Below are 25,042 nucleotides of genomic sequence, written 5' to 3' on the forward strand. Positions count from 1 at the left end.
TTGTTTTTATTTTGATTGTTGTGGGTTCACACCCCTGGAGTTTCGTTTTGACTTTTTGGGTTAAATGAGTTTCAAAATGAAACTCATCCAATTGTCAGATTTTCCCCCTAGTTTTAATTTAAACACTGGAGGCTCTCTTATTCCAGAGCTTCTGAGCATTAGTCTTTCTCCAGGATTCCTCTCCTCTGCTTCTGGCAAAATGACTACTGCCTGCCTACTGTGTGTTTAACCCCTCTTTTCCCTCTTCTGAGTACCTTTAAAACAAAGAGCAGAGGCCAAGGGAATGCCCTTGTGAAGTATCAGAAAGGCTGAGCTTCTAGTCTTGCTCTTTGGTGGCCAAGCAAACTTGATCAGATCCATGCTTACTTCCCCACTGGAGAAATAGGATGCAAATAAAATCTCCTCTCTATTTTTTTAGAGTGCTGTGGCCAAAAATCCAAGTTGAACTTGACTGTCAATTCAAGAACAATATTCTTCCTAAGTAAAAGTTGTTATTATAGAGAGGGACTTATCACTGAAATGCATTTTAATAAGCATTCAGAGCCTCAGGACCTGACATTGGAAGCTGCAAAGTGAATTCCTGCTACTCCAGAAAGGTACAGCCTCGCACAGGTACTCGGGCGAAGAGAAGAATGAATGATTAAGCCAACTTGTGAAGAGATCATAAGGTGAATGAGCTAATCAACGTTTTGTACATTCTCTACCATCATCATTTAGTGGGGCTACTTTTTTAATGTCCGGTATGCTTTATACAAAATGTCTAAGAAGCTATAGTCAGCTTGTATTCATGTCCTATTGCTGCTGTGACACATTATTATAAACTGAGTGGCTGGGAGCACAGTGTGAATTTGTTATCTTCCACTTCTGGAGGTCAGACATTTGAAAGCAGTTTTCCAGAACAAAAATCAAGATGTCAGCAGGGCTATGGTCTTTCTAGAAGCTCCAGGGGAGAATCTGTTTCCTGCCTTTTCTGGCTTCTCAAGGCTGCCTGTATTCCTTGGCTTGTGGCCCTGTGTCACTGTGACCTCCCCTAAGAACCTTGGTGAGTACATTGGGCCCACCTCGATCATCCAGGATGGGCTCCCCATCTCCAGATCCTTAACTTCATCCTATCTGAAAAGGCCCTTTTGCTACGTAAGGTAACAGCATACTCACAGGTTCCAGGGATTAGGATGTTGGCATCGTTGGTGGGCCATCATTCTCTCTGCCACAAGCTATGAAAGCAGTGACCCAATCTCCTAGCCCCCTACTGACCCCAGTGCTTGGCACACATGCACACCACAGCCCATACTGGATTACTATATGGAGAATGAATGCAAGAAAGAGATTATGCCTGCTCTTGGGAGTTCCATTCATCAGATGCTTATTGAGCACCTACTATGAGCCAGACCTCAGGGGTACAGAGCTGCCCTGGAGCACACAGACAGCCGCAGTGAGGGTTGAAAGGAGCACAGTTAAGCCTGGGTGTCCAGAGCCCAGAGCAAAGGCCCTGTAGTGCGTCCGTTTTACCCTTGTATTTCCTTTAATTATTGGCTGCTGTCTTATCTAAGAATTCTTGAACACATCCCCTTGGCAAATGTGATTAATTACATTCAGACTTATTTCTTTAGTTCTAGCCCCCCCCCCCGCCCGGTACTCTTCTGACGTGTTAAGGAATTTCTGTTGAGAATTTTTGAAAGAATCAATGATTAAGTTCGCAGGACCTCTGCATCTCCACAGTGTGCCCTACTCCACAAAAGCTCAGGTGGCTCAAAGGAGGTCTGAAGTGCATCTCAGAAGGTTAGCCTGGGAGCCTAAGCTCATCGGTTCTAGCTGTAAGTGCATTTCGGATTTCAAGTAGGCCTCTCAGAATACAACTCTGTAATGAAAAAGAATATTAAAAATAAGTATATATATGTATAGCTGAATCACTATGCTGTACACCAGAAACTAATACATTGTAAATCAACTAGACTTCAATTTTTTTTTTAAATGGGGAAAAAAGAATACAACCTGTTAGCAAGTTATAGACTAGTCGCTCGTGCACCAGTGTCCAGAACCTGAATTCCCTGATTCAATTCGGGACAACTCAGGTGAGTTACAGAACATCACATGGTCTAAGGCTCTTCCTCACATGTTCTTTTGGGGTTCAGAAGGCCAGCGCAAATGCAAGCCTTCAAAGGAATCAACCACCAGTCTTCTGTCTCTCCTAGACTTGGTTTATTGCATTTCTTCCCTTTCCCTCTTCTTATCTTCCTCTCTCTCTAGCAGTCTGAAACAAGTCTTCTTTGCCTAGAGGATGAGCAGCCAGCTTGCAGGAGGAAGTCAGCGGGACGCTGCAGGTAGAGAATGCCAGAGGCTGCGGTGGCCGTGAGGGACAGAGCCGGGACACACGCTAGCTGCTGGAGGGCAGTCATGTCTACTTGTACATCACTCCAAAGGTGATGACTGTCTGATATTTGCAAACCCACATTCCCTGCCACGCCTCCAAGTACTCCAGGCGCTTGCAGAAATCTATACTCCCCCATTTTTGAGAGGTTGATGTGTCCTCCCAGAGTTTGAAGGCATGCCTCTGTTGTTCAAAAGGTATGAGTTACATTGTGAACACATTTGGTTCAAGTTTAGTCTTGAAAGCTTTTCCTTTACAACTTCTCATGTCCTATTAGCAGATTGCACTCGTGAGCACGAACGTTTTTGTGCTGCTGCCCTTTTGGTGGTGGATGTTGGAAAAAATACTGCGTGCTAATCCCACACACCTGCTTTCAATTCTGCCCACATGGGTTGGGAGTAGGAGTTCTGTTCACTCCGAATATTTCTACACAATTTTCAAGACCTGCATTTTTCCATGCTAACACACCTCTGCATGTCGGCACCTAATTGAGTGTGTACACACACACACACACGCGCACACACCATTTATTTTCTCAAAGGGAGGAGTCAGCGAGTGTGAGTCGGGGATGACCACTAGATGGCAGTATATGAAACACTCAATGTGCTTATGGGAACGAAGTTTCAGGGCCACTCAGAGCTGGGGCTCCCAGATTTTAATCTGTAAAATTTTCTATAAAAAAGAGGAAAAATGGAGCGCTCCATAGGTTTGTCAAGTTTTTATTTTTCCAGGGAACATTGTTAAGATATAAATCAATTTTCACTGCTTCCTAAGAGAAACATTTTAACCAAAAAGAAATAGGAAGGACATAATCTCAAAGTTAAGGATCATCTCCTAAATGTGAACAGTGTAGTTTTATGAAAAACTCACCGCATGCTCCTGGTGTCCTCATTTTCATGCAGGCCAATGAGAGAGTCATCCTGAACAAGCCTTTGGGAAAGAAACCTAGAGGAAAATGTGCAATTCCAGGTGAAGTCACGATCATTGCTCTATCTGACCTCCCAACTGACCCTAAGACTTAAGTAGGGTTTCCATTCAGAGACACGAAGGAGAAGTAGTGATTGCCATTTGATCAAGCCAGGTTGGATGAGACCACTAGGAAGCAGGTGTCTGGACAAGCACACGGGATACCTCCACCTATGCCAGCTGCATCGTGGTGGAACCGCCTGCCTCACTGTCTGGACTAGCTCAGTCATCCCCCGTGTCACCTCCCTTGCCCTGGGGATGGGCCCATCTAGCTGAACGTCGGCTGGGCCAGGCCTGCAGGGACTTCCTGCCCCTCCCCACCTGGTGGCCGAGGGCAGCACAGCCCAGGCTCCCCATCTCGGCCCCTTGCTCTACCTCACCAGAGTCTGCAATAGAACCCGTGGGCCCCTCTGCGGGTCCCTTTCTGTGCCAGAGGTGGAGTGAGACACTATATGTGGCTCGAGAATGTGCTTAACACTAATAGAGTGACACAAATGGCAGGCTTTCAATCGGAGAGACCCTCACTCAGATTCCTTGGCTTGGGTAAATCACTCTGCCGATCGAATTCTTGGTCTCCTCATTTGAAGATTGGGATAATGATAAGTATCCTGTCAGCCATGGTCAGAGTAAGTAAGGTAGTCTATAGTAAGTGTATACAGTGCTTTCTTGTGCCCAATATGCACTAACTAATATTAATAATAGACTTACTTTTGGTGCAGGGTGCTTTTGTCTAGAGGCAGGCAGGATGGGTCTCCCCCCTGAAGATGCCATTCTTTGTGATGAGAACGGCACACACAGTATTTGGGGGAAATTAGCTCACCATCACTGCGTCTCCCGTTAACAGCACTTACTCTGTAACTGGTCACGGGCGAAAGTGACTGGGGTGTTACACAGCCCGACGATTTGGTTTCCAGGCACAATGCAGGAGACCTGGCATGTTTCCTTCTAGGAACCCAGGCAGCCCTGCTTACTCAGAACGGTGGCAATGACTTGGTACTCAAAGGGCGGGCAGCCCCGTTAAGCATCTCCCTCCCTCACTCTTCTACTTAATTCAATAGAAGGTCCAATAGCAATAATCTCTATGTAGATAGAGCAGCCTCTGGTGAGATTGGAGAGCACAGCGAAAACTCCAGATAAGCAGACACAGTGAAACTGATACCACAACACTGGAGTTGTGGGCTGACTAATCCCAGCCTGTTGTAGGAAACTCCTTTGCGAGTCACTGCCCTGGACCGTTGATGGTAAGGGACCCCTGGAAGGCTGTGCTTGTACTGCCACCTAGTGGTTATAATAAGCAAGGCTTGGTCTGGGAAGAATCTGACCCAAGTCAGACCCACCTGTACAGTGATCACTGCGAACCAACATCTTCCTCACCGAAGTTTAATAAGATGAACATTTTATTCACAGATTTATAACCTAGTTCCCTAATGTGATTTGATTCAATTTTATCATCCCCCACAAAGCACTGAACCACCATGAGATTCAACGTAGAGGCAAAAGCCCCAGCCTTGAAGTCTAAAGGCTCTCTTAGAAGATGGAAGTTAACAATACCCAAGGTTTAGGTGGCCTTGAGGTCTGAGTGTGAAACCGCTGTATAAACTGATGCATTCCGCTTTCAAACATTCTGCCCTGCTTTCCCCCCGGATTCTGCCCCTTTATGCCCCTATGCCCACACCCGCCCTTCAGTGAAACCAACCAGCCAACCTCCTCTTCTCCCACAGAAAGTGGAAGACCCTTATCCCTTATTAGTGCTGAAAGTAGAAAACGCACAAAAACTAAACAAAAATAAAAAATGGGAAAGAGCCAACGCAGGATGTGCTCGTGGGACAGTTAACGATGTAAAGAGTCAGGGAAGACCCCTGCCGTTCACAGCCCCCACTTACCAGGAGAAAACTTCATTCAGAGGACAACAGCCACCCAGAAGTGGGTTTACCCCAGACAGATCTTGCTGAGTTGACATTGAGTGATGGCGCCTCCAGGTGGAGACCAAGGATTCAGCATGTTTCCCAGCCTCAGCCCTGGCCCTGAATATAGGCCTTCCTGCCTGACCTGGGTGGAGGCATCCTCAGAACAGTTCCTTCCCTGTTCAACCCCTCTCTCATCTCTGAAATTCTCCAGGCATCTGCGTTTCTGCATACCTGTCTGGGCTCCCCTAGCTCAGCCCCCTGCCCCTTGTCCTCTGTGGGGCTGCTGTGGCTCAGTGTGTGTCCTGCCCAGCTGAGCAGAGGTCTCCAAACTTGCTTGATGATACACCCTTATCTGTAAAATAATTTTAAGCACACACCTCACTTGGAACATATATTTCAGTATATATGCACTACTGTATTAATATATCAGGTCTATTATAAAACTTTCACGAAGATAGATATCCTAAAAGGATGAGAAATTAAAATATAATGTATGTACCAACAGGCCTGTGCCCAGGAGTGAGTGCAGCCCCTTTTGGGGAACACAGGTCTGGGGTGGGCCTGGACCCTTTCTCTGGCTGTGAGAGCTGTACTTGGGGCATAGGGAGCTTGTATCTTGTGAGCTGGCATGAGGTTAAGAGAAGCGCGACATACGAGGCGGAACCTCTCCTGAAGCCCCCACCTGAACTCAGGGAGGAAGGACACATCTGCCAGGAGGGGAGTCAGGAGTGAGAAGGGACCACGATCCTCTTCTCAAATCACACCTTCCTCATGGGTGTCTCAGACTGTGGTCACCCACAATGAGCACTCTGGACACAGAGGGCACTAGCTTTCTTGCCCTGTGTTATAGGATCTTCTGATTCTCCTGAGAGGACTCCATGATTTGCTGAAGTGAAAAGGGTCATCCACTGGATACAAGCAATACTGGGTCATTTACATACACGGTACCATTTAACCCCCCCAAGCAATCCTGAGAGACAGATGTACAACCCCATCGCAGAAGGAAGCTGAAGCTCGGAGAGGTTAAGTCACGCCCTTAAGGCCACAAACCTCCTCCAAAGCAGAGTCTGCCTGTTTCTAAAGCCCCAGACTAATTGTACAAGTTCAGAACTGTCAACTTTTGATAATAATAGCAATACAAAACAAATTAGCTTTTATGGAGTTCTTAATCTTTATAAAGGCTTAACTGTTGCATCTGGTCCTCACAAAAGCACTGAGTTGATTCTACCTACTCTTCAAAAAGGAAACTGAAGCTTAGTGAGGTTTAGTGATTTGTCCAGAATTACTAGTTCTAGAAAGCTGTGGAAATGTGATGTCTGGCCCAAAGCTGGAAATTGTAACCTTTACCTCCTTCTCCAAGTCGGTCCAGCTGTGCCGAAAGGGAAGTGTGGAAGCAGGACCCAAACAGCAGCATTCCAAACTCTGGAGGCTTTCTCATGCCTGAAGATGCCTGGACGGGGATGGGTCATATTAAGCAGAATTAGTTTGTTAGGTTAGCCAAAGGCAGGGCAGAGCTGAGAATTCCTGCTCAGAGTCTATGTGAATCTCTAAACTTCTGTTTTCTTGCTGTGAAATGGAGGGGCTGGATGAAACACACTCCAAGACCTAGGATGGCAAGACTAGCCTTATCTCTAACTTCTACAGTTCTATCAGATGGAGAGTGAATGTTTTTGTGTGGGGAAGGGACAGGTCTGAGAACAAAGATATTCCCACCCTTTAACATGGATCGACTCTGGCCCTAGCCTGGAGGACACCCCCAACCACACACACACACACACACACACACACAAAACTGTGTTCTCCAACTTCTAAGCACAGGCCGTTTGTTTTTTGAATTGAACTGTTATGTAAAAAAAAAAATCAATAAATCAATCCTTCGTTTAATTCCTGAATTTTAGGGAAGTATTCTTTGTTTCTGGAGATGCCTTGATTTCAGAACGTGGGGTTGTTCCCTTGAATCAGCTACCTTACGAGTATCAAGCAGTGCTCACCTGGCCTTGTCCTCTGTGGGCATTCTCTCCTTGACTCGGCAACAATTCATCCGGAGTTTTACCCCACAATGCGCCGGGTCCCTGAGAGACAAAATTTGGGAGGTGTGTTTAAGTGATAGGTTCAAAATCCTTCCTAAGTAAGTTACTAGTCTGTAAACATACTTCTAGCTAATACAGTAAACTTATCAAGTGTATTGTGCTCGTAGGGAATGTTAATAAATAGGTAAAAATCTAAGCCTGTTTATATATCCCCATGATGGTTTGCTGCCTCTAACCTGCAGCACAGGGCAGCGAATTCTCACTGGTCCCCTAGACTGTACCTTCCCGAGGATCTGGGGCCACATCTCATATGTCTTATTTTCCTACCTCCCTGGTTCAGTGCTCTCCTTGTTTGTTGAACTGAATGGATTTTTGGTAAAGAGGAGTTCACAGATTTGTTTAGCCTGTCACTGGACAGTTCTAATAGAATGTTACTCCCCAGCAGAGCTGAGGCATATTTCTGTGTAATGTGTTCCTCACAGGTGGGCAGAAGTGAGAGGAGCTCACCAAACCCTCACTGACGGGCAGCAGGAGGAAAGAGCAAGACTACTGGGTGCCTCTGCAGGCAAAGTGTTCTGGAAACTAGTCCTGCTCACTTGTTGGTGTTTTAGCAGATGCTCACGCCACACCAGCAACATGCGGTAGGAACTGGCTCTGCGTGAACATTTAACTCGGCTTCCTTGGCCTGAACTCCATTGGCATCCTCCACCTTAAAAGCAAAGATTTATCTGTCCCTAATCTCTCGGAGCCTGTGTCTTCCATGTGGCTGGATATAGAGGGTCATTACTAGGTCCCACATACTCCCTGTCTTTCCCACTCCATTTACTATCATATGAATTAGAGGTTCCACCTTTAGATTTTATTTTATATAAAGCTCTAGTAATGAAAGAGGCTTAAGACATCATCTACCTTCTTTGTCCAACACTGCAGCCACTAGCCACATGTGACTATCTAAATTAAAATTAAAATTAAATAAGAAATTAATTAAAATTCAATAAGAAAAAAATTTTAATGGAAGTACTGGGGATTGAACCCAGGGCCTCGTTTATGCTAAGCACCTGCTCTACCCCTGAAATTAAATAGGGAATTTTAAAAAATGGTTTCTCACTTGCACTAGCCATATTTCAAGGCCTTAATGGCCACATGCGGCTAGTGGCTACCACATTTAAAGTGCAGAAGTAGAATATTTCTATTATCCCATAAATTTCTGTTGGACAGTCCTGGTGACAAAAACACTGATTTTAAAAACAGAGATTAAATGCTGCACTCAAAGTCCATGGCGGAAGAGAAATGAAACCCAGTTTTCCACACTTGAAAGCTCCCCTTTACTACACTGGAGGAGGTGTCATTTAAAATGCCCAGGGGAGAGGTTTCTCAATGGCATGCTAGTATGTCACCATGAGTTAACAGATAGGACCATCTAATCCTCCCTGGAAGAAGGGGGGTCAGGCAGTGTGGAGAGCCACGAAGGATGAGTCTGGGACATGAGGGTCCAAGACTCAGGGCACGGGTCAGGCAAGCCCAGAGGCAGGGCAGGCAGGGCATGTGTCATCTGTCTGTACTTCCAAGCCTGGACTGGAGCTGGGACTCCGTTGTGCCAAAGGAGACAAGAGGAGCCAGGGGTAGCACGGATGGCCGGGTGTCAAGCAACAGGACAGCTGAGGAAGACTGGGGAACTCTAACCAAGATCTTCAACAAGACATAGGTGTCCCTGTGCCAGCTTTCCACTCCGTCTTGTCTAGGCCCTCCATATTTATGCTCTGCTTACTGGGAGGTACAGCACCATTCTGGAGCTGTTGAACTTTGCCTTAGTTCACATCATATGAACCTTGGTAATGAATTTCAACCTACTGTGAAAACACACAAGGCATAGGTTAAAGGTTTAGTTTTGTTTTCGTAGCTCTACAGCTGAGCCATAGAAGGAGTGTAGGATGGGAACACACAAGACCCGGGTCTAACACTCTTTGATCTGGGTGCCTCATTTAACATCAGTTCCCTCATCTGTGAAATGGGACAACAGGAAGGATTCCTTCTCCAGATTGTTGAGGAGATCAGGTGAGGTAATATTTAAGACAACTACGTGCAGAGAGCACTGCACGGGTGTTGATTAGTTATTATCTCTATTGTTGTCCCCTCACTTAGCTTCCCTTTCGCAGCTGTTACGGTACTGAGTTCTGGGTGGCCCCGTTACCTTAGGTTTACCAGATGTACGTGTTTCCCCACACCAGGATGTATCATGTTTAAACAATTGATGGATCTATCTAATATCCTTATTTAAAGATGATGGAGTCACAGCCTATGTGGTTTTGTAAGCCCAGCAAAGAATAGTTTAATGGTTCAGTTAGCTCCTTGAGGAGATACACGGTGCTTGAGACTTGCCAAATAAGTAGCATGCAACCTCTGTGGGGAGAGAAGTCAGCCAGCTTCTTGTGAAGACACAGCTTCCTGCAGAGCCAGATGTAGCTCGCATCTTCCTCTTGCTTTTTCCCAACAGCAGTGCTCAGGGGGGATAAACTTTACTTAACCTAATTAATTTTAATCACAGCTTTCAAATCTCATACTGTGAAAAGAATTACAAATTGGAATACATTAATAGAAGCCATAGTTTATGCTGTAAGCTAATCATGAAATGTGCATTTACATTTTCTGCATGAGTTTGCAATTACCATTAAAATAAAATTCCGTGATGTCCTTTTAAATGACTAAAATGTGAAGAGCAGATTGAGTCAGGCCCATTTTTTGTGCTAAATTACTAGAAGAATGTCTAAATTTCTAAGAATTAGACGGCTGCCTCCATTTGAATTGCAGCGAGGAATGATTTCCCGTCATCTGCTCTAAGCTATTTCCATTTTTAAATAATAATCTTTTAAACTAATTGTGCAAACGTCTCACCTGCTTTAACAAGTAGTCTTTAGAGTTTAGTACAGAGGAGAAACCATACATATGTCTGTGTGTATCTGTATATGTATACACACTGATACATATAACTGTATACATACATATATATGTCTACATACTTATTAGGTGTATTTAGATCTATACATGCAATTTTGATTTTAGGTTTCATGAAGACTTTCATTTTATAGATGTATGTAAATAAATGCTACCTGGTTCCTCAAAGGATCTAAGGCATTTTAGAGGAACCAAAGAGAATATAATAACAATATTTTAATTAAGAGGGAGGAGGGTAATAGCTAAGTGGTTGAGCACATGCTTAACTATAGTTAGCATGCACAAGGTTCTGGGTTCAATTCCCCAGTACCTCCATTAAAATTTTCTTTTTTTTTAAATAGAGAATTCATTCTCAAATTGGAATAGAATGGCAAGACATCCCAGGGTAATATCACGGCTTTTCTGTGTGTAGGACTCGGCACTTTTTACCTCCTTGCACTCCATCTCTCTCGGTCCTGCAGCGAGCAGCACAAGTGTGATGGTGTCCATGTCACCGGCGAGGAGGCTGAGAGATTACCAGTAAGGAGCAGAGTGGATCTTTCAATTCCAGTCCGAGGTTCTTTTTATTGGAAGGCTCCTGACATCTAGAAACACAATTTTTGAACTATGATAGACCAATGAGGAAGAACCAGGGGGCGTAAGCAGTGACAGCCTGCAAATAGCATCCTGATATCTGAACATTAGTGACTGCAGAATGCTGTGGGGTGAATGCTCCTCTGGAACACAGTTTGAAGCTTCAGCTGGTTTGTTTAGTGAACTGGCTGGACTCATTCAGACTTTGGTTTCCTGGGAAGATTTCATATCTAATTACACCTGAGAATGGTCCTAGTATATTGCTGGCTGGTTCTATAGCAATGCACACAAACAATGTCCCACAACAATAACAGTAGGAGCAGCTACCAATTATTGATTGCTCGCTATGTTCAGGACACTGTCAGATGAGAGTCCTTCCCATTTAGTGCTCTGTCTTCTTTTTTCTCGGGTCCATATTCCATTTCTGCCAACATGTCTATCCAAATTGGCTTTAAGATGCCCACTAACCAGTTTGTCTCCCTCTGCACATACCAAGACCACAAGGGCTGTGCTGGACCCCTGGCTGGTCTACATGGAGGCATCACCCAAGGACTAGGAAGACGAGGCCACTTAACCCAAGTGTGGTCCAGTTCCAGATATCAGGTCTTCTTCAAATGCCAACTTCTCTTGACATGCCTCCTCCCAGCCTGGCACCACGGCTGACATCTCTTGCTATTGGATTCAGATATCGAAAGGCCCTACCCAAGAGCACCTGAGGGCCAGGCATAGGGCCTGGCTCTCATCCATCATTAAAGGGATAGCAGATGGTGTGTGGTCCTTGAAAGACCCGGGCTTTCAGAGCCTGAAGACCTGGGTGTGAACAGTGGTTCCAAGTATGTCCACTGGGAGGCTGGGTGATTTACTGAACTGCTCTGCACGTCAAGTTCCTCATCTGTTAGCAGAGATTTACAGTCTGCTTTACAAGGGCGTTGGGTGAAGATGACTGTGGCATCTGGGTAAAGCATGAATACAGTCCCTGACATCCAGTCAGTGTTCGGTGCCCTGACACTGAGGCTCTGCTGGGCCCTTCCCTGAGCTTCTGCTTCCTTTCCCTGTGTCCCTTAGTGTCCGACTTAACTCGTATCACAGGGGCTATTCTGGGGCTATTTTCTGAGGACGTGCCAGCCCCATCCCACTGTTTCTGCCTTCTTCCTCCCCGCTTCCACTTTGGACGGGGCCCTGTGCCCGGGTGCAAGAAGGATCTGAACGTGGTCCTCTGGAGGCCTCTGCACTGAGTGGAGGGCAGTGAGTCCCCTGTGGTCGGCCTTGGTTGGCAGGCCATCCAGACTGGGCAACAGGTGCATTCATTCTCGCTACGTAAAGTGTGCTCCGCGGCCCAGCAGTGTTGGCAACACCTGGCAGCTGGCTGTAAATGCAGAGTCCTGGGCCACTGAGTCAGAATCTGCATCTTGACAAGATCTCCAGGGATTCACATAAACATCAGGACTTGAGAAGCCCTGGACTGGGCCCTCAGATCACCTCTACAGGAGAATTTGGGTTTTTCTTTCCAGGGGTCAGTGCTGGTGTCAGCAGAGCCTCCAACAGGTGTGTGTTCAAAACATCTGCTAAAGTCAGATTTACCCATGTAAGAGTTTTTTTTTTTTTCTTCTCTCTAGGTTGTCTAAAGCAAACTTATGAATCTCTGTCCCTAAGACCCAAAGATGTAATAGGATGCTGCCAGCTTGCTTCAGGTTAACTTGTCTGGGACTCCCCAGGCCATTCAGTAAAGTCTCCCAGACCATACCTATACCTACGCTAGCCCTTCCCTATTATGGAAACAAAGTTACAAACACATACTCAGATGCATACATATACATATACATGGACATACCTCACACATGCACCTGCACACACACCAGAGGCCATGCCATTTCCCACCCCTGGACCTGGGCTTCTGTTGTTTCTTCTGCCTGGAACGTCCTTCTTGTCCTCATTTGGCTTAACTTTAGCCATCCTTTAAGTTTCGTTTACAGTGCCAGCTCAGCCAGGGCTGCCATTTTGTTTGCACGGGGCCTTAGGAAGATGACTGGGTGATGGCGTTTCTATGGTCACCATGTTGCATTACAGTATTTTGTTTGTGGCTTGATCATGTCCTGGGAACACTGAACCCAGCGAGGGCAAGGGCCAAGTTGTATGTATTCTTTTTTGTATCTCCAACACTCAGCACAAAGTCAGGCACGTTGTAGATGCCCCGAAAATGCGAACTGAATAAATAAAGTGGAAAAAAGCTTAGCTTGTTTCTGGTGGCTTGGTGTTTTATCCTTTGAAGTTTAATCAGAATGAAATAAAATTACTGCAGACTCAAAGCGTTTGGGGAAAATTCTGTAAAACCTTGCAGCCCAAGTGGAAAAAACGGATCAAAGGGAAATTAGATGGCAATTTGTTTTAAAAAAAGTTTCTGTGGCGGCATTTTAATTAGAGAATATTCTTCTCACTGAAATTAGAGACTCCCAGGGAAATATTTGGGGCATTAGAGTATCCGTTCTCATGTTTTTTCACCAGCTATTAAAGTACCCGCTGAGCAGCCTTTGTGAGGGAAGCTCCCAGGACCAGCGCAGTGAGACACTCGGCACTTACACAGCAATCTGCACTTCCAACAATTAAGCCTTTCACCCACTCCTCACTCTGCAGGGGAGGAGGCTAGTGTTATTAACTGGATTCGATGGCTGAAGAGGCTCTGAGCATAAATGACATGCTTAATGCCACCAAAATGGACCATCACATGCAGAATCCAGACTTTTGCATCCTTCTCTCGTGTCAAGCATTTTTTTTTTCCACCTCAGAAGGTAATCTCTTTTGACAAATATGATACATCAAACCCAAAGGCTCTTCATAAGGAGACTGGACTGGTGGATTGGACCAGAGTTTCCCAGACTTTGGGATGTCACAGATCAGTCAAATGATTGAAACTCATTTTCAAATAGCCAGCTTTTTACTCTGCTAATTAGGAATGCTAAGCAAATCTCTGATCAGACTTATGTTAGAAAATGAATATTGACATTTAAGAAAAAAGGAATGATCTCAGAATAAAGCACAGCTTAAAAAAATGGAATCCATTTAGCTTTATGAAAACCTCACCCACTTGTCGTTATCTTTTTCATTTCATAGCAGGCCAGTGAAAACTAGTGACAGTTGGAAGTAGTGTTTGGGAGATGTGGGTTTTGCTGAACTTTGTGAGATCCATGTACTCTGTTGGAATTCCAAAACGAAGCTTTTGTAGCACAAAACTGAGTGAATGGTCACAAGCTGGGTCTTCCACATCAGGGTGGGTTGCCTGCTTGCCCCTGATGCAAGTGTGGCAGAAGGCTTGGCTCACTCATGACTTTCCTCTTCCAGAATCCGTGTTAATGTAACATCTCTGCTGTATGCCCCTCAGAGAAAGAAGAGGGAGGGCTTGAAAGCCTTGATGTGATTTTTCCTAGCGGTTGTCAGTAGGACCGGGCTGAGCAAAATCCTACCTGAGGACTTTATCCCATGGTGTACGCCACTCTTATTTTTGCTTTGTCCACATAAGAAAAATAAAGAAGATAACTTGGTGCTGAGATGTGAATTTGAGGGGCTTATATATTAAGGGGAAATTAAAAAAAAACTTAATAAAACTCTGTATATTATGAAGGAATTATGGAATAAAACGTCTAAAAAGAATGAGTTACTGTGATTGGCTGAAGGAGGGGCGTTTTGGATAGATTTTTCTTTCATGTTTTCCAAATTTTGTTACTGTACTATTACTTTTGGAATTGAAAGTAATTATAAAGAAATGAGAAAGATGGAAGAATTGCATCTTTACTGACTTTTAGGGATGTCAATGAAATATTGCAAAAGCAAGCAGCAAACTCATCAGTGTGTTATGGCAGGTGGTACTTTCCACAGAGAGCTACAGCGACACGGCACCTCCCTTCCCAACTGAGAACAGCAAAGGATGCCATGTAACTTCTGAGGCTGCACTGTAAACATGCCACACACTCTGTTCTGCTCTCTTGGAATGCAGCCCTTTGAATGCAGCTGCCGTGCTACGAGGAAGTGCAAAGGTGCAGCCCAAGTGGAGAGCCCACGGGTAGACAGATATTCTGGTCAGCAGCCCAAGCGAGGATCTAAATAGTTAAGTGAAGAAGCATCCAGATGATTCCAGCTCCAGCCTTGGAGTCTTCCTAGAGGAGGCTCAGACCCTATGGAGAAGAGACAGCTGTCCTTTCTCTGCCGAGGTCAAATTCCTGATCCACAGACTCCCTGATTCTAAGCATAATTAAATGGTCTCTTTACTCCATTAAAGTTTAGAATTTGCTACATAAGGAATATGTGTGCAGTATAATTCTTTTAGTAAAAGCAAGCAATCAAGAGCAAAAATAAAATCCCATACAAATGTTCCTGTACATATACATAAATATATATTTAACTAAAATCCTTTGTTGTTAAGATATACATAGATTTACCACTTTAATGTGTACAGCTTTGTGGCATTAAGTGTATTCACATGGTTGTACAGTCGTTACCACCGTCCATCTCTGGAACTTTTTCCTCTTCCCAAACTGAAACTCCGTACCCATTTACCACTAACTTCTCACTTCCACCTCCCCTCAGCCCCTGGCAACCACCCTTCTACTCTCTCTCTCTATGAATCTGACCCCTCTAGGTACCTCATGTAAGTGGAATCATATAGTTTCATGGCTGGCTTGATCACTTGGCATAATGTCTTATATGCTCAACAATAGTGTAGCATGTGTTAGAATTTCCTTCCTTTTTAAGGCTGGATAATATTCTATTGTATGTATAGACCACATTTTGTTCATCCATTCACCCATTAATGGACATTTGGTTTACTTCCACCTTCTACTGATTGTAAGTACTGTTGCTATGAACATGGGTGTGCAAACATCTGTTCACTTTTCAATTCTTTTGGGTATATAATCAGATGTGGGATTGCTGGATCATGTGGTAATTCTGTTTCATTTTTTAAGGAAGTACCATACCATTTTCCACAGTGGCTGCTCCATCACTGTGTGAAGGTTCCAATTACTCCACATCTTCAACTTCTTTTCCTTTCTTTCTTTCTTTTTTTTTAATAATAGCTATCCTAGTGGGTGTAAAGTGGCATCTGATTGTGATATCTCATTTTTGATTTGCATTTCCCTAATGATGAGTGATGTTGAGCATTGTTTCATGTGCTTTCGGTTATTTGTGTATCTTCTGTGGAGAAATAGCTATTTAAATCCTTTGCCCATTTTTTAAATTAGGTTTTTTGTTTGTATATATTCTTTTAAATGTACATATTCTTTTAAATTGTATATATAAACAGGCAGAGACAGAGAAAAGCAGCCAACGGAATGTTACCTCAGAGGCTACGTATTGGTGATGGGTGACCAGGAAAAGCGAGTCCTCTTTGCCTTTTATGTCAGGTACTGGAGGCTTTCACACATCACCAGCATGTGTCACTAAATAAAGAAAAAAAATTTAAAGAAACCATCAGTAAGGTGTCATTTTGCTTACATGTCTCAAAGTATCTGACTTGAGGGCTTTTCCCACAGTACAGCCAAGAAAATAAAATCGTCTTGAGCTGACCCTCTGAGCTTATTTCATGGGGAAGATTTCAATGAGAAGAAAACTTGCCTTCATTGTTATGGATGCAGACACCCGGCCTGCCTTCTTCCACCTCCCCCCTCCTCCCTTCTGGAACAAGCTCAGACTAGGAGGGGAGCCTGTCTCTCTTTAAGGAAACTATTTGTTTCCATGGTAACTTGCCTTCTTCATCTTCAGAGTTGTAAACTGGGAAATTCTATCAGAGGCTTATCCAAGGCAGTTGCTTTTGAAATGATGTCTGATATTAGCTGTTTGCTTCATTCACCTTTGCTGCCCAGTAATCTTTTGAATCTGGTGATTCTGTTTCTGGCAAATGGAGGAAGTAAAGTGAAACAATCTGAAGCTGATTATAATCGGTCTGACGGGGCCCGCTGTGCACCCTCATCAGGTGCTGTGCTGGGCTGTCAGGGTGGCGCCCGTGGGTGTCTGTGATCTGTGTGGCCCAGGCCACCTCTGCACTGGTCTCTGGCAGTAGAAACCCGCATGCATGCAGAGCTGCTAGGAGAGGCCCCATGAGGTCAGCTGGAGAAGAAATAGAAACTAGTTCTGTTGTCAAAAATGACTTTGATTGTTAATGGATTTCAAGTCTTACCTATGGGATCCTCATATGGGCACCGGGAGTTGATGATAGCCTTGCTTCGAAAACAACTGTAGTTCAAATAGGTGCAAATAAAGCAAGTAACTAAATTACCTGAGGCTGATGATTTAAATTTTTTTCCAGTAGCATCTATGCTTGTAAAGCTTCATTTATTGACTCTGGGAATAGAAGTTTTGGGGGTGTTTTGTTGACCGGTCTGATTGATATGCATTAAATCGATATGGTTTTTAATTTCTCTTCATACTCAAATAAATGATACTTAAATCAGTTTATAAACACAGAAAATACCTGGAAAGCATTTTTCCTATTCAGGAAATTCAGCGATTTTATCCCTTTTGAAACAACTTCATTTGATTATATTGAAAAAAAAAAATAACATTCTATTGGTTTTCCTGGTTTTTTTTTTTTAAAGCTAGTTGCTGATTAACAGCTTACCTCCAACTTTTGGACAGATTTGTTAGGTAAAATACTAATATTTAAAAATAATATTTAGATTGGGATAATGAAAGAGTTCTAGAGCTGGATAATGGTGAGACTGTATGACAACATGAATGTACTTATTGGCACTGGACTTAAAAATGGTAAACTTGGTGTTATATGTATTTTACCACAATAAAAATAATATTTAAACATTTCCAGTTGGAAAACATGGAAGTTTCTGCAATTGCTAAAGAAAAACACGTTAAGCAAAACATTATACAAGAGTCCCAGGCTCCTAGCTGTTTTGCCCTCCAGCTGCTTTGAGGTATAATTAAAAAATTAAAATTATATATATTTCAGGTATACAACTTTATGTTTTACTGTATGTATAGATTGTGAAATGATCATTACAATAGAGCTCATTAACAAATCCATCACCTCACATAGTTACCATTTTCTTTCCCTCTTCTTTTTTTTTTGTAGTAAGAACTCTTGAGATCTACCCTCTTAGTGAATTTCAAGTATGTAATACAATACTACTTAGTCACCATGCTGTACATTAGGTCTCCAGAACTTATTCATCTCTTACTTGTAAGTTTGCACCCTTTGACCAACATCTTCCCAACACCCTCCCCCAGCCCACCCCAAAGCCCTGGCAACCACCATCCTGCTTTCTGCTTCTGAGTTTGAGTATTTTGGATTTCACATATGAGAATATCTGCATTGCAGTATTTGTCTGTGTCTGGCTTATTTCACTCAGCATAATGTCCTTCAAGTTCATCCATGTTTTTGCAAGTGGCAGGAGTTCCTTCTCTTTCAAGGCTGAATAATATTCCAACACACACTTCTTTCTATCCATTCATCTGTGGACAGACACTTAGGTCATTTCCATGTTTTTGGTACTGTGAATAATGCTGCAATAAACATGGGAATGCAATTACCTCTTTGAGATTCAGACTTCTAGCGTTCTATGGTTTCCTTCATCTTTAAACTTAGACTCCTGAGAAAACCCCAAATTTCACTTTCATCTTCTCTAGTTTTGAGGCATTTTGAATGCTTCCCTTTTCCCATGGGAAACGACAAAAGTACAATGTTTGGTAGCTTTTATCTCTAGAGATTTTAAAAAATTTCTTCATTCCTAATTTTTGCCCTGAAGGAATCTGCTGTCTCACAAGGGTGATCAAAGAACACAAAGCACCCCAGAATTGTGAGGGATCCCTGCAGTCAACATGTCTACTGTCCAGGGCAGACTTTCCTCTCCAGCATCTGTGGCAGGTGGACATTCAGTGTTTGCCAGATCATATCTAGTGATGAGTAGCCTTTGACCTCACCGGCTGGCTGCTCCACCTCTGTCAGCCTTGCTCACTACAACAGTGGGTCCTGGCCCTGTGTTGGACACTGGTGATACCAAAGGTAACAACATGGACATGGTCTTGCTCTCTCACAAAGCTTACGTTAGAACATTCTTCTGTCTTTTAGGCTGAATCTTTTCTCCTTATCTTGGGCGCCTTTGTTCTAATTGTGTCTGCAGAGTCGTAAAGAGTGCATGGCACCATTTAGTGAGTGATTGCCACTGGCAGCCCAGTGCCAAATGAAGCCCTGGCAGCTTCATTTCTTTTACCCACAACACAAATCCTGTGAGACAGGGGCCATTGCTGTCTCCATTTTACCACTGAAGGAATGAAGACTTACAAGGTTAAGTATCTTGCCCAAGATCATATAGCTACTACCTGTTTCTGCATTCATAGCCACTCATTCATATTCATTTTCATTCATTTATTCATCAAACATTGGTTGAGAATCTACTGTGCAACCGGCAATATGAAAAAAACCTGGTAGCTGTACTCACAGAACACATAGCCAAGTGGGGGATGAAGATAAGCAAACAGGTACAAGGCAGCCACTGAGCTGTGTGGGAGACTTGGGCTCCTGGGGTGGTGCCAGCGTGCAGGAAGTTCTCTCACCTGGTCAAGGGGTCCAGTCAGGGTCTCGAGCAACGCAGTAGCCCCTGCTAGTCTCTGCCACACATCGGGCCTCTCTTTCAAGAACAGTGAGTCAGAGTGTAAGGTGGCTCTCCTCGATCTAGCCCTAGAGTTCTCAGCTAACATTTCCTTTTCGGCTGAAGATGTTCCTTCCCACCTGCCCACAGATATGGTCCCTTGTCAAAATGCTTGCCTCTTCCCACTTTTCAAAATACCTCCATCCTTATAAAATACTAATCACATTTCAGTGCTCCAGACTCCTCAGTGGTACAAAAGCCTCTCACCATTGCTTCTGCTCATAAAGAGCACAAGCTGGAAAATGTTAACACACTTTTTAAGGATATTTTTCTTCCTTTTTAAATGACATTTCTAGTCCCCTAACCTGAAACTATCAGTTCAGAACTGATTTTTTAGCAACGACATTACAGTTCTCACAGATATCTAACGCTCACGTTGCAAGTTTATTCTCTTGAGGATCTGATTTTTAAAATATTTCATTCTAGTGTTCCTTGGGACCTTACGTTTTTCAAAACATTCACCTCTATCTCCCTGAGTTGTGTTCAGACATCAGTCTCTAAGGGATGCAGAGAGTACACAATGAGGTGCACCTGGGGGAGAAACACAGGCGCCACTGGGCACTTTAAGGCATATAGTGAATCAAAAAGCTTACCTTGCTGGTGCCCTTTCTGAAGAAGCTATTGAATGATATACTTCAGCAAAATGAGGGAGTAAACCATGAGACATATGAAGTCCAGGAAACAGGGGTCCAGCCCAGGAAGCAGCAAAGGGAGATCACAGGATGACAGCTCCACCCTGGCCTGGTGAACACCAAGTCTGCACGGGAGCTAGAGGAGCTGTAGTGGGCAGTGGAGAATGATGCGTCCAAGGGGAAATGGATCTGTAACTGTGTTTGAGAACATGAAAAACTACTGATAGGTGTGGGTGATACATCTGAGAAGCATTTATTTAAAAAGATGATAAATCTATAGGAGAAAGAAAAAAAGTACTAGGAGAAAGATGGTTTTCAGAGGAAGGCAATATAATTATAGTCATACATTACTTGGCTCAGCAGTGATCACAATTATATAGTCACATAATGTAACATTGGCTGATTTAATCTAAAATTGTGATCTACTATTTTGGGACGAAAGAGTAGGGGAAATGAGAGATGAAACATATGTAAACTAGCTTAACTTCTCTGCTACCATAATATGAAGTCAGAATTCTGGTATGCAAATTTGATAAGTCAAGAAATAGCAGTATAACGTATTATTTATAAATAAGGGGCAAAGAGAATGGGTTGAGACCAGGGGGTGGGGCAGCAACCACTCGGTTTGTAGAAGACAAATTTGAGTTAAAACTATGTGCATGCATTACCTTAAAAAATTAAAAGTCATCTTTAGAATGCATTTAAAATTCAGGCAGATTGTTGACTTACTGAAGTGCAGTCCACTTCTTGGCTCTCAGGAGTCCTGCCTTCTCTGACTTGTGGCCGGACCACTGTGGATGGGCTCTACAATCAGGACTCTTAATGAGCTGACCCAGCAGGCAGCTGCGGAGGGGGTGTCAGCCTTTCAGGGCTCATTTTGCCTTCCTGTCAAACAGACCAAGTTCTGAGGAGTTTTAATGAAGCTCAAATTGGGAATGAAGTGGGAAGGAATGGGAGGAGAGATGAAAACCTTGTTACAGCATGCCTGGTCATACATTACTGCCCCGCTCAGCTACCGCGGGGGTGGGGGAAATTACCATATGTAAATATGACACTCGGATTACAAAAGGTCCTTGAAGCCTCCAAGTGATTAGTGTTCAACTTAGTCTTTGGGGATTAGTATTTATGCCAAGTTAATAACTGAAAAGATGTTCTGCAAATGACTCATTTAGTCATAGTGTACATTTATGGTTTTACACAAATAATCACTACAATTTATGGTGATTAGAGTATGAAGTTCAATTTCCACTTACATTTGGAGGCAGTTGTTTCTCTCAGCATCCCTCAGGTTTAACACAGCAACACTTAGAATGAGTCATACGTTGTACCTGGGAACACTCCCCTGCCATTTTATCTGAGACTCTTTCCATGGTGCTGATCTTACAGACGCATCCCTTGAGCTGAGCAGCAGTAATTTGGCCCCAACCCAGGACTCTTCTTACAGTCTGAGAGATCTTCCATGGGGAGTTTGAGTATTACCTTTGTTCCTAGGATGTTTACTGATTTCTAAACCAAGGTAACAGTTTTTAAGGAACTGTGAAGAATTTATGTTAACATTGGTGTTAGAGGATTTAGAATCTTTTCTGAAAGGAAGAATCAACAAATACACATTCAATTCTGTGCTCCCCCCAACATTCTGAATCATTCTTCTCCTATCATCAACACCTGAGGTTTATGTGACAGAAAAAATGAATTAGCCCTTGCAGAGAATGGGTCAGGTAACATTAACATACCGAGATTATAGGCATTTAGAATTGGATTTAGACCCTTTTTGTGTTTACCAATGAGAAAACTGACATCAAGCTTCCAAAGACAGTCTACCAACAGCAAGGCGGTATCCAGCCAGGAGAGCCGGTCTGCCTCCCATGTCTTTGCTGCTCCCTCACAGTCAGCTATAAGTCTCCCATTTTTAGGCTCCAGAGGAAAGCTCATTAAATGCTTGTGGTGCCTTCTCTGCATCCAGGAGCAACTTGATGAGTGCTGATGTAAGAGAAAGCAGAAATGTGCTTGTTACTAGTACATCTATAGTTGGCATGCTTACCTTGGAATTACGAATAATACAAACTGGAGACTGTCCTGTCAGTGAACATTACTATGACTCTTCTTTACATTAAAAAAAAAATCACTTAAAAAAACAGATGGTTATTCACCAAGGAAAAGTTAAGGGAGCATATCCATGTGTTCTTGAAGTCAGTTTGTAAAGGACAGTCCTATGGGGTGAAATGTCATATTTTAATGGATAATAAAATGTCCCATTCCTAACAACTAGCAGAATAAGAGAATTTGAGACAAAGGTGATAAAGGAAACCTTTTAAGTAACAAATATTTAATGCTTTTAAGTCCCATTTGGCTAAAATAAGGCACCCTCCCCCCCGAACAGCCAAGGCACTGTCTGTGGGCACATCTGACTGTTCCATTTGAGTGACCACGCCTCTTGATCATGCATGGAATAGTCTGCTGAAACACAGCCTGCTTTCAAGTCACAGGCTACCCGCCTCCACATCTCTCACAGTGACAGGTTGTTATTTAAGAGGAATGGCAGATTGTCTGGATCCTAAATGAAGTTCTAAGGAACAATCAGAACAATGTTTAAACATTTCAGGCAGCAAAACTGGCTCAGGTACTCACTTGTTTAGGCTAGGAAGGCAAACAAATGCAGATTCCCTGTACATTTTGATTTACCGACCTGCCCAAAGTCTACAGCTTCCCGTCCTTATCTGAAGTCTTGCTTTCCATGGTTTCAGCTCCCGGAAGGCAAACACGGCCCCAAAATATTAAACAGAAATTTCAGAAGTAAACAATTCATGTTTTAAACTTCAAGCCACTTTGAGTAGTGTGATGAAATTTTGCGCTGTCCTACCAGGGACTTGAATCATCTCTTCGTTCAGTGTCCCCACTGTGATGTTAGTCATCACTTAGTAGACATTTCCATTGCTGGATCGACTGTTGTGGTACTGGAGTGCTTGTGTTCAAGTAACCCTTATTTTACTGAAAAATGGCCCCAAAGTGCAAGAGCAGTGATGCTGGCAATTCGGATAGGCCAAACAGAAGCCATAAAGTGCTTTCTTTAAGAGAAAGAGTGAAAATTCTTGACAATTAGGGAAGAGAAACTTGTATGCTGAGGTTGGAAAGATGTATGGTAGGAACAAATCTACCTGTGAAATTGTAAACAAAGAAAAAGAAATTCGTGCTCATTTTGCTGTCACACCTCAAAATGCAGAAGTTATGATCTCGGTGCAGGATAAGTGCATAGTTAAGATGGAAAAGGCATTAAATTTGTAAAATAAGATATTATGAGAAAGAGACCACATTTGCAAACTTTTATTACAATACATTGTTATTACTGCTTTATTTTATTATTAATTATTGCTAATTTCTTACTGTGCATAATTTATAAATTAAACTTTATCAGAGGTATATATGTATAAGAAAAAAGTGTATAGGGTTCGGTACTATCTGCAGTTTCAGGCATCCCCTGTGGATAAGGGGGGACTGCTGTATGTGATTTCTGTTGATTTTAAGATAGCCATATAAGTCAATGTCACATAGTTTTAACTGTGATAGTTGGCATGGCTAATATTGGAAAAAGTAGACTCATCTGACGCCTCGTAAATGTGAGACTAAGCTAAAGTAGTTTTAAAACAAAGGTATTTCTCTAGTATTTTCTCTGGTCTTTTGTCATGTCTCCAAGTGGTTGACAACTATCTTCTGTTGGCAAGGTCTGAATAGAAGCACAGCAGGAAATGCTCCTTTTTCTACTTGAAGGACTGAGTAAGCAAAACAAAGGCCATTTCATTGCTTGTAAAGATGTGTCAGCCTGGGAAGGACCCGGCAACCTCGGTCCTTTGGTTTCAGCATCTGATCACTTAGGCACAAGGGAGCTTGTGCCTGCACAGCTCTTCTGTCCACGAGTGTCTTCTACTGATGAGTCTACTCATAGGTTTATTATAAACTGAGTGTTGAGGCAGGTAGAGACTGGGATTTGTTCCCCATTTATAATTTTGCCTCCATTTCTCTCCCTCAAGGGAGACAACACGACTCCCGGAAGTTTTCCTTGTGTGATTCAGGTCAAAAACCTTACTGGGGTACAGAGAGATTGCTAACTCACATACACGTGGCTGTAGAAGTGTTCGGAAAAACTGCAGTTATATCATGTCCTCTTCTAGATGGATGCAGGATGATTTGTGACACTGTGCTCTTGTGTTTTCCCTCCCTCCCCACATCCCTCCTCAAATATTAGTCAATCTTTGACACACTATTTATAGACTACGGTAATCACAGGAGGTCAATTAAAAAGAAAAGAATATTCTTGATTAAAAACAATTATCTTTGCAAGCCTACACCAGGTTGGTTACATTATGCTATATAAATGCCTATACACATATTTTATAAAACCCTATTCACCTAACTACTTTTTAAAGTATTATTTTTAAATCAAGAAATTCACACATTCTTGTTGCAGAATCTTCTAGAAAATAAAGTCCTGTAGTCCCCACCCTCCAACAGCCACTTGTGCCCCCATAGACCAATGTCCCAGCGCCCCTTCTCCACCTCTGCCTCCTCCTTCTTTAAGCTTAGATTCTAAATTACAAAGCTATCCATTCTCATTAAAACATACCAAACAATTCAGAAATACATAAAAAAGAAAATAACCTCCCCATCACAATTTACCCTTTCTGGGATAACCACTGTTAAGAGTATCCTTCCCCACTGTTTTCCATATTCATATACATGTCATATTATATATATGGTTTTTTTTTTTGTTTGGCTTAAGAACTTTTTTGGACCAAAATTACACCATATATTTGCCAGTGTCCTATTTTCATGTAGCAATTGCTTACATACATTGGTACAGATTATTTTATAGACCTAATCCATTCCCTTAAAAATGACATAATTTACCATGATTAATTCAATCTTTCCCTATTTATAGGCATTTTGTTGCTTAGGGTATTTTTTGAAA

At 42.9% G+C, this 25,042-nt stretch overlaps 3 long non-coding RNA genes across 3 annotated transcripts in view; 1 reads left to right on the forward strand and 2 right to left on the reverse strand.

Moving 5' to 3' along the window:
• Nucleotides 1–7,133, forward strand: part of LOC140697664 (uncharacterized) — a 152,682-nt gene extending 145,549 nt beyond the window's left edge. The window contains exons 5-7 of the long non-coding RNA XR_012074847.1: nucleotides 419–668; nucleotides 2,248–2,420; nucleotides 3,271–7,133. This is a non-coding gene — a long non-coding RNA (uncharacterized lncRNA). The remainder of the gene's footprint in view (nucleotides 1–418; nucleotides 669–2,247; nucleotides 2,421–3,270) is intronic.
• Nucleotides 1,622–7,328, reverse strand: LOC140697665 (uncharacterized). Its single transcript, XR_012074848.1, has 5 exons — nucleotides 7,233–7,328; nucleotides 6,589–6,691; nucleotides 5,473–5,593; nucleotides 3,239–3,313; nucleotides 1,622–1,858 (listed from the first exon to the last, which is right to left on the reverse strand). It is a non-coding gene; the product is annotated as an uncharacterized lncRNA (long non-coding RNA).
• Nucleotides 7,329–13,797: 6,469 nt separating this feature from the next.
• On the reverse strand, nucleotides 13,798–23,568 carry LOC140697666 (uncharacterized). The gene is made up of 6 exons (XR_012074849.1): nucleotides 22,708–23,568; nucleotides 20,809–22,059; nucleotides 20,041–20,274; nucleotides 16,533–16,676; nucleotides 16,125–16,225; nucleotides 13,798–14,962 (listed from the first exon to the last, which is right to left on the reverse strand). It is a non-coding gene; the product is annotated as an uncharacterized lncRNA (long non-coding RNA).
• Nucleotides 23,569–25,042: the final 1,474 nt, after the last annotated feature.

The sequence above is a fragment of the Vicugna pacos genome, chromosome 8 (assembly GCF_048564905.1).
Source record: "Vicugna pacos chromosome 8, VicPac4, whole genome shotgun sequence".
Classification (NCBI taxonomy): domain Eukaryota; kingdom Metazoa; phylum Chordata; class Mammalia; order Artiodactyla; family Camelidae; genus Vicugna; species Vicugna pacos.